Source organism: Atheta coriaria, unplaced genomic scaffold (genome assembly GCF_025399875.1).
Source record: "Atheta coriaria isolate IRGN ID8LTWV9N9 unplaced genomic scaffold, Caltech_Dcor_3.1 hic_scaffold_2_pilon, whole genome shotgun sequence".
Lineage (NCBI taxonomy): Eukaryota > Metazoa > Arthropoda > Insecta > Coleoptera > Staphylinidae > Dalotia > Dalotia coriaria.
Genome location: NW_027045444.1, coordinates 3,541,079 through 3,559,791, shown reverse-complemented (window position 1 = coordinate 3,559,791; position 18,713 = coordinate 3,541,079). Strand labels below are relative to the sequence as shown.

The 18,713-nt window shown below is 29.4% G+C and overlaps 1 protein-coding gene and 1 non-coding gene across 2 annotated transcripts in view; both read right to left on the bottom strand.

Annotated features, from left to right (window-relative positions):
- Positions 1 to 16,673, bottom strand: part of LOC135800600 (uncharacterized) — a 31,523-nt gene extending 14,850 nt beyond the window's left edge. The window contains 2 exon segments of the mRNA XM_065313873.1: positions 11,226 to 11,273; positions 16,117 to 16,673. The gene's annotated coding sequence lies outside the window, so the exon portion shown is untranslated.
- A 1,847-nt stretch (positions 16,674 to 18,520) lies between these two features.
- Positions 18,521 to 18,593, bottom strand: TRNAA-AGC (transfer RNA alanine (anticodon AGC)). The gene has a single exon. It is a non-coding gene; the product is annotated as a tRNA-Ala (tRNA).
- Positions 18,594 to 18,713: the final 120 nt, after the last annotated feature.

Below are 18,713 nucleotides of genomic sequence, written 5' to 3'. Positions count from 1 at the left end.
TTCACTCGCGAATATCTAAAATATTGAAGTTGCTTCCATACGCGTCTGTAGTCACAGAAGAAGTAACAATGAAGTAGAATGGCGGGAAGTTTAAAATGGCTGAAAGTATAGTCTATGGAAGTATAGTGTACAGTCTCCACAGTGTAGTCAATTGGATTTGATGTTGACGTAGCTGTCGGTAATACAGTGTGATAATACAGTGTGATGGTACTATAGTACTTAGGTTTGAGCTTCATTGCTGGAATGCTAGATGGCGTTAAAGTAGTCAAATAGCCAGATGCAGAGGTATTATTGGCTAAACTATTTCTTTATTTTATTTAAAAAATATTTTTTTATTACATAAAAAGTAGCCTATAACCATTCGGGGACCACTAAGAATATGTGTACAAATATTCATGATGATCGGTTAAGTAGATTTTGCGTGAAAGTGTAACAAACATCAGGACTTTCGCATTTATAATATTAGTAGGGATGACCGTGTCGGATTACAAGAGGTGCCGTATCAAGCCGGGTCCGGATTACCGGGATTCCACTGTATTTCTATTTCTATTGCTACCGTGTAATTTTTCACGCCGATGCGCAACTGGGGTAGCGTGCCAAAGTAAAACTTATTAATGGGTTGAAAATAAAGGTCTAATTGTTTAACTAATTGCTGTTAGTAGGCACACATGCCAATTAAGATGTACGTAGAAACTTACGCATACGGAATGGATGTAAAGCTAGCCGGCGTGACAGGTTATGAGTGTGATAAATTTCACGATTGTGAATGTGTAAATTGTGTGAAATGCGCGAAACGGAAAATAACCAGTGCGGAATAGAAGCGTGTTTTTATAAATATGTAAAGGAAAAATCACAAAATCACAAGTTATAGGTGAATGCATGCAAATTTTAGCAAATTTAGGAAGAAATTTTATAATTATTTATATTTTTCGGTGATTACTTCAAAGAAATTTATTGTTTCTTGTATTTTTGGTAATTTTTTGAGTGTTTTGGTGTTTTTGGGGATTTATTTGGTGTTTCTGACGTCTGTCAAAGATTTTGACATCAGGTAACATTAGATATAACCTTAAATAACCTAAAAGTATCATGATTTTCAAGTTTTGTTGTGCTTTTTCCATGCTTTTGACAAAAACAATGGAAAATGTGTAAACTACATGATTTTTTCCCAATTTTATTCACAATTTCGACTTGTTTTTAATATACTCGTAATTATCGAACTATTCATAAAATAACCTGAAATTTATTGTTGTTGACAGCTTTTATGTCAATAATAACAATTTTTATGAGTCTTTATTAAAATTTTAACCGTTAAATACTTTAAAAGTTAAGTTTTATACAATACCAGATCAAAAAAATTGAAAAACAATAAAATATCAACATTTTTTATATAATTATAAAATTATTCATAAAATAGCCCGAAATTTATTGATGTTGGAAGCTTTTTTGAGAGCAATAACTACTTTCATAAGTTTTTAATCGAATTTTAACAGTTCAATACTTTATAAGTTAAGTTTTTTTACGACTTGGGAACAAAAATATTAAATAATAATAAAATATCACTATTTTCCTATGTTTTCTCAATAATTTAACTTGATTTTAACAATATTTTCGCTTTAAACATGAAATTTCATGCTTTCACACCTTTTTGACAGCTGTCATAAGTTATAACCATAAAATTCCAATTATTAACGCTATTTTTATGAGTTTTGATTCAAATTTTAATAGTTACACAGTTTAAAAGTTAAATTTTGTACGGTTTCGTCACAGAAAATAAAAAATGCATAAAATACCAACATTTCCGTAGGTTTCTTCAATATTTTAATTTGATTTTTACAAAATATTAACTTTTAACCTCAAATTTAATACTTTGACAGTTTTTTGACAGCTGTCATATCTATAACCTTAAAATTCACCTTTTCACATCCAATTTTAAAAGTTAAAATTCATATTTCACATTTTTTTCAAAAATAACCTCAAATTCAGAATTTAACCTAAAATTTCTTAATTTTCTTAATTTTAACTTTTAAAAACATTTACCAACAAAAGTTATGGCAAAATATAAAATAAACCACACCCGCCATTTTAAAAACAAGTTTTAATCCAGTTAAAGTCAACTTAACAACTGCACAACCATTAACCTTGCTACAAATTTGTTATTCGCCAAAAACCAGACTTAACTCTATTAAACTCCATTAACTCTAAATTTAAATCATTGTCAACATTCTAAATGTCAAGGTTTATTATTAATAATCCACCAAATGTGATGTGACGTGATAAAGTTGATTGCACTGTAATGCATTTTTCATTTTTGATCCTCCAACAACCTGTTTTCAATTAACGGTTGTTTGCACTGCGCATCAACTTCAACATCAACTTTAACTCAACTTAACTTACAGAAAACTGTAAACGTGCAAAAGCCACAGAAATCACCAGCAACACACTCAGCGCTAATTATCCCACTCTTCTCCACCAAGATGCAACACCAAAGCAACACATGTACAAACATAACCTCAAAATCATCTAATATTTACTCAACTTCAACTTAACTCGAGTTGCGTTTAACCTCAAAACCAAAAAATCATAGACCAAGTTCTGTTACAAATGTTACGTTTAATTGAACACAACATAACCTAGTTTCAGTTACTTCACATCTCGACATCTCGCCGGCCATCTTGTTTTTTATATTTCATATTTCATATTCAGATTAGATTTATAGGATACCGGAATGCGATGAATGCCGTAACATCAAATGTAATACTTGTGGGAAGCGGCATTGTTTCCGAGCGCGACCGCTAAGTCACATCAGCGACTCCCGTACTTAGCTTAACGCACGTGAGAAAAAACAAATGGAGACGCCATCATGGTGGCATCATGGCCGCCCTGGGAGATAATCACGGCTTCGTGACGGTTAACGCACAAGCACAACTTTTTTTATTATTATCTTTCCGCTGACTTAACTTAAGTCATGTGTTTGCACTAAGTAATAATAATAATCATAATCGTAATAAAGCAAGGTCGTATATGCGAGTATTTATAGAAAACTATATACATTGGGGATAAATGCAAAATTGGTAGTTTAAGTAAGGTGACTTAAGTTAAGTAATGTTACTTAAAGTTAAGCTATTAATGTTTTATTGTGTTTTACGTCATAAAAATATAAAAAATTAATGTACCGTAGATAAAATTAAAATTGGTAATATAAGTACTGTGACTTAACTTAAGTAATGTTATTTAAATATATAAAAAGGTCCTAAAGTTAAGTATTATCATTTTATCATGTTTTAAATGATAATAAAACATGGAAAAATATATACGCTGTGGATAAGAACAAAATTGGTAATTTTAAGTAATGTGACTTAAGTTAAGTAATACTACTTACTGCAAAACTGCGAAAAACTTATGTTAATACCAATTTATCATGATTTCTATTAAGTTAAAGCAAAGAAAACTTTATACGCTGTGGATAATTGCAAAAATTGACATTTAAGTAAAGTGACTTAACTTAAGTAATGTGACTTAAATGCACAAAAAAGCCCTAAACATAACTTAATAAAACTTTTTCATGTTTTTCATGAATCTAAAGGAAATAAAACTGTATACACTGCAGATAATAACAAAACAAGCCATATAAGTAAAGTGACTTAAGTTAAGTAATGTTACTTAAATACACAAAACGGTCCTAAACTTAAATTATTATCATTTTATCATGTTTTAAATGAGTAAATGCATGAAAAAGTAAATACAGCATGGATAATTGTAAAACTAGTCATATAAGTAAAGTGACTTAAGTTAAGTAATGTTACTTAACTGGACAAAACTGCCAAAAACTTAAATTAATGCCAATTTATCATGTTTTACATGAATTTAAAGCATAGAAAACTCAGTACACTGTGGACAAAACAAAACTAATCATTTAAGTAAAGTGACTTAACTTAAGTAAAGTTACTTAAATGCCCAAAAAAAGCTCTAAATTTAACTTAATATGATTTTATTATGTTTTTCATGAAGATAACCAACATAAAACTAAATACACTGTGGATGCATCCATAACTAGTCATTTAAGTAAAGTGACTTAAGTTAAGTAATATTACTTAAACGTGCAAAACAGTCTTAAACTTTAGTTATTATCATTTTATCATCTTTTAACTCCAAGAAAAGGAAATACCTAAGCATTACTTACAATAAATGACTTAAAATTAGTTATGTAAGTAATAACTGGAGGTTAAGTAACGTATGTTTTACGGAAACTATCTAAAAATACAATTTCTTACGATTTTATCGTTGTTTGAGGTTTGCTACAGCCGCAGTCGCGTTCTTTACGACGGCACGCATAAAACTAATCAATTTTATGATATCCGCCTCAAAAACCCAATCTAAACTTATCCGCCATGTTGAATTCAACTAACTTTACACCAACTTCAACATTAAACCAACCTTGAACTCAAATAATTATTTCCTTCAGTCCACTATTATTAAATCAGTATTACAAGTAAAACCTTGATTTGTTATAAAACGATGACTAATTATTGAAATCATCAGCATTTATCCGCCAGCGGCCATTTTTTTCCCTTCAATGTCTAGGTAAACATCACCAGCGTCATCAAAGCGCAATTAGATGTTACTCAGTAATTTTTGATCAAAACACGTCTTCATTTATTATTTATTACTTAAGTTTTTATGTTTATCCGGTTGAGTCATGCATGAAAGTGACTTAAGTAGTAAGATGAGTAAAATATGTTAAGTTTTACATTATTCAACATAAAAATAACGCCAGATGTTGGAAATATGCGCAGTAAATCATTGAAAAATTAACATGACTTAAGTTAAGTCAGTTTGGTCAATGAAAGTTGAAGATTTGGGATTTATTGAATTTCAACGAAAGTTTTTTTGAGGAATTAAGTGAAATTTTAGTTAAGCCGGATATAAATGCAGAAAAAGTGCGCTTAGGTGTAAAAATTATAGTTTTTAGTGTGCGCAACTGACTTAAGATCGTAATTAAAGTTTGAGCTTGAGTTAAACTAGGTTACTATCACATTCAAGAAGACCTTGCACTAATTCTACGGAAACCAAATGTTATTTGTGTTTTTTATTGATTTACTTTGATTAGGACAAAATTTTTAGAGTGTGTAAAGTGAGTATTTTGCACACTAGTGTCAAAAATATCATATGTATGTGTTATTAAATTAATTTTACTATTTTTATGTTTTATATTACAAATTTTTAAAATTTCTGTTTTTTTTTTAATTTTTAGTGTTTAAACTGATAATTTTATGCACGTGAATTTAAAAAAGCAATTTTAAACATTTTACATAACATTTCCAGCATTTCAATTAATTTTACATGAAATAATAAAATTTTAACATCCATAAATTATGATTTTCATATTCTTGCTTATGACAGGTCAATAAGTTGTCCATCAAAATTTTAATGTAGTGAATAGTCGTAAAATTGAATTAATTTTGTATTGTATGCAACCAACGTGACATTTCAATTGACTGCTGGTTGTATACTTACAATTTTTGATATATACATAAAAATTATTTAGATTTTTGTAGCTTACCAACAAAATTACACAATTACACTTCTTGTTTATCCCTACTAATATTATAAATGCGAAAGTCTTGATGTTTGTTACACTTTCACGCAAAAACTACTTAACCGATCATCATGAAAATTTGTACACATATTCTTAGTGGTCCCCGAATGGTTATAGGCTACTTTTTATTTAATAAAAAAAATTAATTTTTAAATAAAATAAAGAAATAGTTTAGCCAATAATACCTCTGCATCTGGCTATTTGACTACATTAACGCCATCTAGCATTCCAGCAATGAAGCTCAAACCTAAGTACTATAGTACCATCACACTGTATTATCACACTGTATTACCGACAGCTACGTCAACATCAAATCCAATTGACTACACTATGGAGACGGTACACTATACTTCCATAGACTATACTTTCAGCCATTTTAACATGTTCGTGGGGTGTTTGGTGTTTGGATTGTTGGAATTTTTATTGGAATATTAATATTTTTCTTTGAAAAGTTATGGGTGGCTATATTTTATAGTTTTTCTTTTGTTTAAGTCAATTATTGTTGATATTTTAAATTTAAAGGGAAATCACATTAGATGTGTGTAATTCGCATATTTTCTCATAAAATTGTAAGTTTTGTATGTTTGTTCCTCTTTCACACAAAAACTACTCAACCAATTTTGATGATACTTAATAATATTATAGTTAAGTCATCTAAATAGAAGATCAAATACTTTTTATTGCTAAAACTTAACTTAAAACGCGTAAAATTAAGAATTGAAAATATTTTGCTAAAGTTTACTATTACCATTAACACTCTACAAATCTAGTTCTTGATTAATATTTAAACTCTTGTTAAACATGCTGTGAAATGAATAATAAATAGAATATGCAATAATTAAGTATTTTTTTATGTTTTAAAGCACACTAACTCAATCAAACTTCCCGCCATTCTACTTCATTGTTACTTCTTCTGTGACTACAGACGCGTACGGAAGCAACTTCATTATTTTAGATATTCCCGAGCGAAGCCGCGGGTTAAAGCTAGTTTATTATAAATAATTTAAATTATTTATTTTGAATATTTACTTGCAAAAATATCAAAATTTCTATAAAAGTAATTTAATTATGATTAATTATTACATTATCTAATCTTTAATTACTATTTTTTTCTTTATTAACTTAATCATTTTTGTTTTCGTTTTTATTGTATTTTTTAATAACATTTTGCTGGTTGCTAATTAAAAACACAATGAATGCGTTAAAATGAAGGTTCGTATAAGGAATTGGCCAATTTAACAAATTACACGCGCCGAACAAGAAAGGAAGCGCTTGTGGGAAGCGAGCGGATGCAACTTTTTGAACAACAATCATTGTTATTAACAATATATTAACAACATTAACAATATTAACATGTTCAGCTTTTTGATTTATAGCTAATTATGCTTTAATTAAGCGCCTCGTCAGCCCCAAGAAATCGCGTTCTTGCATCATTTCTATTAGATTTTAATTGAGGTTAGATAATATTTAAGTATAGGCAACACATTATACATAAAAAGATAGGAATTGTACATGGAACAATCAAAAATCAATTTTAGAAACTTATTTTTGTTATTTTTATGTTTTAACTTAAAAATATGTTTGTAATATCTACGGAAATTAAGTTTTAGGTTATGTAAGGTTATATTATAGTAAAAAGTTGAAATTTGAGGTTATTTAGTGTTCAAAGTCTAAAATTTTAATAAAAAACATTGAAAAAGATGAGAAAAATACGAAAAATGTCAAAAACTCACGAAAAAATAATAAATTTTAGGTTATGTGATGTAAAAATGACAAAATTTCACTAAAAACTACTAAAAACATAGAAAAAACTTTAAAAAACAACAAAATTAAAATTTTGTTTTGTTTTGTTTTTGTTTGATTTTTTCGCATTTCATACACAAACATTCGCAAAACTTAATTAAAACTGTAAATAATAATATTTTCCGGTTTTAATTTATCTTAACTTAAGTTATTACTTAAAGTTTTAATAAAATTTTAATGTCAAGTATGCAAGATGTTTTAACCCGTTACAAGTTATTAGCATTAGCATCGTTTAAGGATCGTCTTGCTCTGCATACCTGGCGACATAACCTAACCACACCTCTAATTCCTTTAATCTCTCACTGCGCATGCCTGCTGCGCTTTGCCTGCAATCACATTGCATATTGTTTGTCGCACGCGCGCGCCGCGCACTTTCCTTTCACGCCGACGCTGACTGTGACTCCAAACCAAAGCCAACTTTAAACCGAGATTCAGCTTAAGTCGTGCTAATTAAATCGACGAATATGTATGAGCGATTTGCTTTTGAATTTCAATTTTCACTTTAATCGCCTTGCTGCCCGCATTGAAATCGTTTACAAGATGGCGGTTAATTGTGTTTTGTGTTTCGGCGTGCCCAGAAATCAATCGCGATGGACAATTATAATTGGCACGCTCGGTGACTTTTACGATTATTCGCTGCGTTAAAATTTTGATGGACAGCTTATTGACTTGTCGTAAGTAAGGACATGAAAATAATAATTTATGGATGTTAAAAATTTATTATTTTATGTGGAATTAATTGAAATTCAGGAATGTTTATGTAAAATGTTGAAAATTGTGTTTTTTAAAGTCACATGCGGAAAATTATTAATTAAAAATTAAAAATTAAAAACAACATAAATTTATATTGAAATAGCTATAAAAAAAATGAAAAATTAGTAAAAAACCTGTCGTTGAGTAAAAAATATTTAAATGTAGTTTAGATTCATAACTATTTGGAGTTGAATATTAAAAATAAATAATTTAAATAATTTATAATAAACACACAGGATGTGCAATTGTGTAATATTGTTAGAAATCTAAAAAATCTAAATAATTTGTATGTTAATGTCAAAAACTCTATTTATACAATCAGTGAGCAATTAAACTGTCAAGTTGGTTGCATACAATACACATAATTATTAATTCTGTCATTGAAACCAAGAAAAAAACGAAAAAATATTAGAAAATGTTATATATAATTAAAAATAATAAATATACTTTTCATCAAAATTTATAAATATTTGCAAATAAATATGCAAAATAAATAATTTAAACAATTTATAAACATAATAAATAAACAGGATGTCTAATCATGTAATTTTCTACCAAATTTACCAAAAATCTAAATAATTTCTATTTAAATGTCAAAATTTGTAAATTTGGTTGTTATTATACAACCAGTAACCAATTATACCTGTCAACTTGGTTGCATACAATACAAAACTCATATTCTGTCATTGAGCAAAATAATTAAAAATAATAACATAAATTCTCAAGGTGCATCTCATTTAAAATCTGTACAAAAAATTAATTAATTTATACTTTAAACGTTTAATAACTTAGCATTCAACATAACCTCGAAATTTCAACGCATTTCAACTCAACTCAACACAATACAACGCAAGTCGTTACTTATTACTCATTACTACCGGAACGATAATTCTTCGAAAACAATTACACAGTTATTCACCGATTAACAACATTACGTGAATAATTATTATTTTTGATAGCCATGAAAACATCTTTCAGCTAACCTCACTCGTAAATACATCGCATACATTTCGACAATGACAAAACACGCTTTATTGTTCGTAATAATGATCAATAAAAGCGTGATTTATTGGGCTTCGATAACATTGTCGTAATTCATAAACAAATCAGTTTTTAATAACCGCAGAAACAATTGTTTTCATTTTCAGGCTCAGAGAATAAGAAAATGATTTATTATGTGACATTTCACGACAAAATCAGAATTGTTATCACATTTTTTTGACAACTTTTGCAAAACTTTTGATTTTTTTTAATATTTTCGGGCATAACTTTTAAAATAAAATTAATAAAAATATGAAATTAATATATGTTATAGATTATTAAATTATCTTTCATTTGATGTATAATTTATTCATTTCTGATTGTTAGTTTTAAGGTTATGAAGTGGGTAACATAAAGTTGTGTATACAACACGTGAAAAACGCATGAAAATCTGTTTAAAACTTATAAATTCGTTAGAAAATTAAAAATTTGATTAAATATGTGACATTTCTCGATAAAATCAAAATTGTTATCACATTTTTTTTGAAAAGATTTGAAATCTTTTGATTTTTATTATATTTTCGCGCATAACTTTTTAAATAAAATTAATAAAAATTTGAAATTAATATATGTTATAGATAATTAAATTATCTTTCATTTGATGTAAAATTTATGAATTTCTGATTGTTAGTTTTAAGGTTATGAAGTGGGTAATATAAAGTTGTGTGTACAACACGCGAAAAACGCATGAAAACTTATAAATTTTATAGAAAACAAAATATTTAATTTATTATGTGACATTTCGCGAGGAAATAAAATTGTTATCACATTTCGTTGACGAGATATGACAACTTTTGATTTTTATTACATTTTCGGGCATAACTCTCATAATAAAATTAATAAAAATATGTAATTAACGTGACTTATAGATTATTAAATTACCTATTATTTGATGTATAACTTATAAATTTCTGATTGTTAGTTTAAAAGTTATACACTGGGCAACATAAAGTTGTGTGTACAGCGCGTGAAAACGCATGAAAATCCGTTAAAAACTTATTAATTTTATAGAAAACAAAATAATTGATTAATTACATGACATTTCTCAAAAAAATAAAATTATTATCAGATTTCGTCTTCGAGATATGACAAATTTTGATTTTTATTACATTTTCGCGAATAACTCCAAAAATATAATTAATAAAAATTTGTAATTAATATACGTTATAGATAATTAAATTACCTTTCATTTGATGTATAACTTATAAATTTCTGATTGTTACTTCAAAAGATACAGAGATGGTAACTTAAAGTTGTGTGTACAACACGTCAAAACCTCATTTTTCATGAAAACCGTTTCATAAACTTATAAATCGCTGCGTAATTTACAGTTTACTGCACTTTGTAATCCTTCGCCGCTCGGATGCTTCTTTGACCTTTCCAACCGACACGAGACTCTTTGTTGCTATCTCTTGTAATATAAATAAATAACGCTCGTGATGTGTCGCTGGCGTCTTTTGTTTCGTCGCCAGGCATTAAAACACTCGTTACGCGTATCATTACCGACCGCCATCAGTCATCACAACACACATAATAATACTTTGTTGTCGTTAAGTCGACTTAACTCAATCATCAATCATCGATCAGTGTTTCAACATTAAAATAAAATAATCATTAATTTATTACCAACGCGACATAAAACTAATATTTTTATGTATTGCCCCTGACGATTATGCAACCCAAATTACACGCATGTAGATGTGCAGGTTGTAATGTGTAATTTATGGAAAGTAAAAGTTGACATTTCGTCGGGCCAACAATGGACAACCACACCGATGCTCGATACAAACGCGAAACCGAACGGATTCTTTGTTCTGGCACACAGCGCGAGTAGAGTAATTCATTTGTTCGATTGTTGAAATATGCATATTCTAATACGCATCGCGCATTTCCTAACCTCTAATTTTCGTCATGTCGAGATGCATAGGAATATATTTTCGATTATTATATGTCCTCGTTCTGTCTTTTGTGCACGTCGTGCACGACTTTTCTATTCAGCGAGAGGATGATGTAATATATAAAATGTACTCACCGAAATTATTGGAGAAGTTTCTAATGCTGACACAAACGGGAAAACAACCTGCACACAAAGAAGTAGAAGAAGATTAAAATGTGTATTAAGAGTTGCATATGTTAAACTGACATGGTGCATCAGTTGATTTCACAAGAGTAAAATGTGTATTGAGAGTTGCCTATGTTAAACTCTCACAGTATATCAGCTGATTGAGTATGTGTTTAGTACTATGAAAATGTGTATTAAGGGTGGCCTATAGTTTTGACCAAACAAACATCCGCTGAGTTCATAAGAGTAAAAGGTGTATTGAGAGTTGCATAGGTTAAATGACCCGGTACATCAGCTGATTTAGTTCGTGTTTAGCACTACGAAAATGTGTATTAAGGGTTGCCTATAGTTTTGACCAAACAAACATCAGCTGAGTTCATAAGAGTAAAAGGTGTATTGAGAGTTGCATAGGTTAAAATGACCCGGTATATCAGCTGATTTAGCACGTGTTTAGCACTACGAAAATGTGTATTAAGGGTTGCCTATAGTTTTGGCCAAACAAACATCAGCTGAGTTCATAAGAGTAAAAGGTGTATTGAGAGTTGCATAGGTTAAAATGACCCGGTATATCAGCTGATTTAGCACGTGTTTAGCACTACGAAAATGTGTATTAAGGGTTGCCTATAGTTTGGACCAAACAAACATCAGCTGAGTTCATAAGAGTAAAAGGTGTATTGAGAGTTGCATAGGTTAAAATGACCCGGTATATCAGCTGATTTAGCACGTGTTTAGCACTACGAAAATGTGTATTAAGGGTTGCCTATAGTTTTGGCCAAACAAACATCAGCTGAGTTCATAAGAGTAAAACGTGTATTGACAGTTGCATATGTTAAAATAACACGATATAACGCAAGAATTAATGAAACTAAAATATGTTTAAAGTGTTGCATACATTAAAATGTCAAAATCTATTGCTTGCCAAACAAACCTCTTAAAAATGAATCAAGTGAATGTTTTTTTGACTCTCATGCTCTAATTACGCAAGGATTTTGTTACTTCGAGACGATTGATGTGCACGTATCGACTTCTCATACATTCCATTGACATTTGAAGATGTTACAACCATCTAAAAGCGTTAAAAACGTTACATATGTTACTCTTACGCCATCTTGTCAATTATCTGCCGTCTCTCTAAACTAAACTCATAAATAAACACGAAAATGTTAAAATAATTAAAAGTACAAAGTGCTCTTCCAATTTATTTTGATTCGCTGTGTGTTATCAAAGGAATTGTTTACAATGACTTACACTCATCTTTGAGATGCCTTAAGTTGGCTTTTCGTAACTGTGTCGACTTATATTCGACGTAACAGACGCATTCATAGGCTATAACTTGTTAACACATGAATTGTTGTGAAGGTCGTTCAGGTTCGGTTTCTGTTTTCGTCGCTTTTACCTTTCGTGTTTACTCATTCGCTTTTTTTTCGCAACTTTCAACTCTGCGTCGGAGGCGAGCTGGCATTCTTTGTAAATCAATGATTCAATCTTAATCACGCGGAATCTAAAAATACATCTCACCTAATTTCATTCATTCGTGTAGTTTTGGTTGCCTATATATTTAAAAATTAATTTTTCTTTAAAAAAAAGTCTAAAACGTGTAAAAACAGTTGCATATGTTAAAATAACAAGATATATTCGTTCTTCATACTTTAATTCATGTAATTCTGGTTGCCTATGTATTTAAAAATAAAATTTTTATTTAAAAAAAGTCTAAAACATGTAAAAACAGTTGCATAGGTTAAAATAACAAGATATATTCGTTCTTCATTATTTAATTCATGTAATTCTGGTTGCCTATATATTTAAAAATTAAATTTTCATTCAAAACCTTCAAAAAACATGTATTAAAAGTTGCCTATGTTAAAACATCAACACACACTGCTTGTAAATAATTTAATTCATGCTATACTGGTTGCCTATATATGAAAACTCTAAATTTAAACCAAAAACTATTTTTTTGTCTGTTTCTCGCCACACATGATGCACATACATAACCTCAACTAATAACGACACTTTATAATAACTTTAATTTATATTTAGACGTGTAACACATGCGTGAGTGTGTTTTATAGCGCAGTAAATGCAGTTAAAATCTTGAAATCAACTCGTGTTGGTTGTTGGTCGCGCACTCCACCTCCACCTATTTATATAACCGAGGGAGACGTGAAGAATGTGCAGGAAAACGGCCAGCGTCAGTGCAACGGCATTAAAATGATTAAAATGCACATAATAAGTGCCAGAGAGTGTCTGCGAGCTGAAATCACCGACACTCGAACGTTAAAATGGAAAAATGTTTGAGTTATGAGTGTAATACAAGTTGCATACGTTTAAAAAATGAAGTATATTAAGTTTAAATGTGTTTATGTGTGTTTTGGGTTGCCTATAGTGATTCTGAGCAATCATAACACATTTTTAGATTAAATTATTAAGAAATATGGAGTAATACTGGTTGCATACCTCAAAAAATCCAAATATATTGTCTGAAAATGTGTTTTTATGTATTTTAGGTAGCATACAATGATTTAAAACAATAATAACACATTTTTACATGAAATTATTGAGAAATATGGAGTAATACTGGTTACATACCTCAAAAAATAAAAATATATTGTCTGAAACTGTGTTTTTGTGTATTTTGGGTTGCATATAGTGATTCAAAACAATCACAACACATTTTCAGATAAAAACACATTTTTCGATTAAAATATTGAGTTTAACCAAGTAATACAAGTTGCATACATAATAAACACATTATTTTACTCTAAATCATAATTTTTGTGTATTTCTGGTTGCCTATAATGATTCACAACAACTAAAACACATTTTTAGATAAAATCATTGAGTATTATTGTGTAATACAAGTTGCATACATTAAAAAACCCAACATATTACTCCCAAACATAATTTTCATGTATTTGGGGTTGCCTATAATGAATTCAATCAATCATAACACATTTTCGATGAAATGAACGCACTTGACACGACTGCATGACATTAAAACCCATAAAATCCGGCTGTTTAGCCTGCTATCTCGGTCTCGACAACATCTCGCGTATTTTTTTTCGTTTCGTTTTGCTTTCTACTGCACGTTTTCGATCCTGCGCGCGCGATCGTCTTCGGTGTGCAATTTCGTCCACCGGAGAAAGACGCATTTCACGAGCGCTCAAAATCTAAGCTATCAATACACACACAGACACAAACAAAAAAATATAATAAGAATTGAACTATTTCATTTATTGTCCATTGTTCTCGATATAGAAACAGATTTCATATTTTATTTCGCGCACAATGAGCGTTTGCGTGCATATTTGGTTGCCTACGTCATTAATACAACTAAATATGAATAAACAATTGAAATAAATTATGAATATTATGTTTATATTGTGTTTTATTTTATTTTTAATTGATTTATTGATTGTTTTCGTTGATTTTTTGAAGAAATTATTTAAATTTTTGTGAAAGTTGAAATTTCGTGATGTAATTGTTTAATTTATTAACAAATTAATGTTCCACGTGGATTTTCGACCTGTTCGCGTGGTACCTTCATGTCTATATGCCGTTAATCCCTTATCACGCACTCTGTTATCATATATTATGTGGTATTATGGTAAAAAGCCCCGCTGACGAAATTTTTAACAATTTAGGGTTTATCTGATAAGGAACTAGAAATACATGTTGATTTAGATAATAATTGTGCTACCATATTGTTATAGAATTATATTATTATAAATTTTATTCATTATTCGTTGTGTTTTATTGATTTCTGATGATTTTGTTTATAACATTGTATCTGATTGTTTATAGTTGATGATAACGATGTGGTAAATGTAAAATTACATGGTGATGCTATAAAAATTTGATTGGTCATTTTATGTGGTATAGTTTTCGAGTAATCAGCAATTAAAGTAAAATAATTTTAATTTTTTAATTGAATTCGCATTATGTGCAGTATAGCGGTCTGAAAACGTGAAAATTTTGTTTTTGTTGAGATTTTTGATGATAACTCGGGGAATAATTGAGATATCAAGATGATTCTTTCAGGAATTGTTAAGTATTAAATTTTGATTATATATTGTATAATATATAATAAATTTTAATAAGTTGTGATGGTTTAATATAAATTTTAAAAAATTATTGTAATTTTGCAGTATTTTGCAATAAAATGTTATAAATAAATAAAATTCATATGGTTTAAATATATATTTCGATAGATAGTTTATTTGTTTATAAACTAGTAAAAAATTCAAGTCTTTATCTTTATTAGTTTATGAGTAATTAAATATTTAATAAAATAAAATTTATTTTTTTGACAAAAAATGGTAAATATGACGGATAACGGTCTAAAACTCATAAAATCTTGCTTTTAATCACTTTTTCAATAATAACTCAAAAACTAAAAGACCTACGGACTTCATAAAAAGAACAATAAACTCACAATTAAATTCTAAAGCAACTCATTATCACACATTTAAAAAACAAAAAAGATTTAAATGTTCTAAATAACTTTAAACAAATTATATATACATTTCACTAAAATAGCAATAAAATACACTAAATAATAACAAATTACAACATAAAAAACAACAAACATATGTTAAAGCTTCTCCTCTATAATTCAGTAAAAAAATCACATCACTATCTCTTTTATTTCATGAGTTATAAACAAAAGTATGTAAAAAAACACGTGTTACTCATTTTCAGACCGTCATTCTACACTAACCGCAAAAAACCATACATTAAAGTAGAGTAAGTAAAAAGTATCAACTTAAGTCGATTAGAAACCTCAAAACTTTTATGACTTGAAAGTTAAGCGTTAAAAATGTAAATTGCATCAATTAATTAGACCCCAACAGCTACTTACATTGATTTCCTGGCCGTACACTTTTTATTTGTTCTTTCCGCTGATGATAATCCAAACACTTACTTAACTTAAGTCAAATGCAACAATACACATTTATATTAAATCAAATTATTAATTATTAATTTCAAAACACAAAATAAAAAATTTTTCATAAAATTTAAAAAATTTTATGTGACTTAAGTCTTAAGTCTCTTCTTAAGCGTCTTGTCTTAAGGTTATGTTCGGCTGGACACCGACCAGTCCACGCACGCTCGGCATTCCGTTCTTCGCCGCCGGCATCAACCTCAACCGCACGAGAAAGATAACACCATGATAAAAACAATCCCAAAGCTACTTAACTTAAGTCACTTCGAAAAATCACCACACAAAGTACACACGACGTAAATACAAATAGTAAAAGGTAAAAGTATTACTTCTATATCAATACGAACGTGTCGAAAACTTAAGTAAACAGCTAAGTCAGTTGCGTGTGCGCACGCCGGCACTCCTCGCGCGAAACTGATTCGAACTGAGCCGAGCGACGCGTCTCAAGCAGCGCACTCCTCGAAGTGGAGGAAATCCACTCGACTAACGACTGGATTCGGATTTCAATGCCACACGCACACAGACTTAAGTCAATCATCAAGATTATGTACAATGCACACTGGATATATTGTTTGTACATAATAAAAAGAGATTAAACGCAACACACATGTGTGTACATGTGTCATATGCGCATGCGCGACTCACTTAGTCAACCATGTGTGCGCATTGCACACCACAACTACGAATATGACTCAGTTTCTTGTACGCTTGCAGATTTTTTCACTTATTATTTAAATATCACACATTTTGATGATGATTATTTTTATTTTTTGAACATAACCTCAATTTTTCACTAGTTTTGTAGTGTTTTTACGCGTCAGATTGCGTTAACGAACCGGAAACAAATGAATATCGAAGCGTTCGTCGACTGTTACTCGGTTAGTTTACTCGAAGCAGTCTATCGGAAAATATTAGCCTACACAACAGACACGAACGCCGCTCTGAAGACGCTGTGGATGTGGTGGTGTTGGTGTTGCCTATATATTCATTGGTGTGTGCGTGGTGGACGATGAATAAAGCAAAAGGTCGCATCCGATGTGAATTTACACCCTAGGCCACAGACGTGAAGTGAACATGTGTCTTTTATTCTCTTTTTTCCTTCGTTTTTTCTACCTGGATGTAAATTGAACGGAAATATAACTACACAACGGGGAAAAACGTTTTAAAATGTGATAAAGTGATAGTCATTAATAAATATGGTGTTTATTGTTTTTATGTTTTTATTTTGTGGTTTTTATTGTTTTATTTCAATTAAACGTGAAATTTAAGTTTATTTTTATTTAAAATGTGATTTTAACCTATGCAACCATTTATACACGGTTTATTTCTATAAGTTGAATGTATATTTAATTATTTAGTGTTTTTTTGTTATTTTAAGTTGTTATCTATTGTTTATTAAGTAAATAATTGTTAAATTTAAGTTTGTTTTGATTTATTATGTTGTTTTAACCTATGCAACCACTTATACACCAATAATGTGCGCTTTTCATTTTTTGTTTTTTCTTGTTTTTAATGAAATTCAACGTGAAATTAACACTGAATAATTTAAATATTAATATTAAATGTTTTATTTTAATGTTACTTACTTATTTTTACTGTTTTTATAACTTTTTATTAATAATATTTCATCCATTCACTATAGGCAACTTAAAACACACCTTAAACACTGTATATTTAATTATTTTATGTTTTTTTTGTTGTTTTATGTTATTATCTATTGTTTATTGAGTAAATAATTGTTAAATTTAAGTTTATTTTGATTTATGATGTTGTTTTAACCTATGCAACCACTTATACACCAATAATTCTTTTTAATTTTTTGTTTTTTCTTGTTTTTAATGAAATTCAACGTGATATCAACACAAAATAATATAAAAATTAATATAAAATAATTTATTTATGTGTTACTTACTTATTTTTATCGTTTTTATGACTTTTTATTAATAATACTTCATCCATTCACTATAGGCAACCACAAACACACCTCAAACACCTCTACAAACAGTTTTATGTTGTAAATGTGTTCTAAATATTGTGGCAAGTGGTGTAGGCGATAGTTATTTAGTGAAATAACACCGAAATCGATCCAACACCCGTTTATACCTCGTTTTTTCCAACCGTAGCGACGAGCGACGTTTTTAATCATCAAAACTTCTCTTTGTCATGTTATAAGACTCATAAATAATAAATAACAAGCGGAGTGACTCGGTTTACTTCACTGATGAATAATAAAAATCAATACTGATTGATTTATCACTTAGTTTGTAGCAAAAAACATTAAAATATTAAAAAATTAATTATTCACAAATAAAAATGATTTTGGAGGCGCCGGGTATCGATCCCGGTACCTCTCGCATGCTAAGCGAGCGCTCTACCATCTGAGCTACGCCCCCTGTTGTCTGTGCCCTATATAAATAACAAACACATTATAACAAAGACCTAATACTACTTAAGTCATATAATATGCGCATGCGTGACATACTTAAGAGAAAATATCATGCGTAAACACTTAT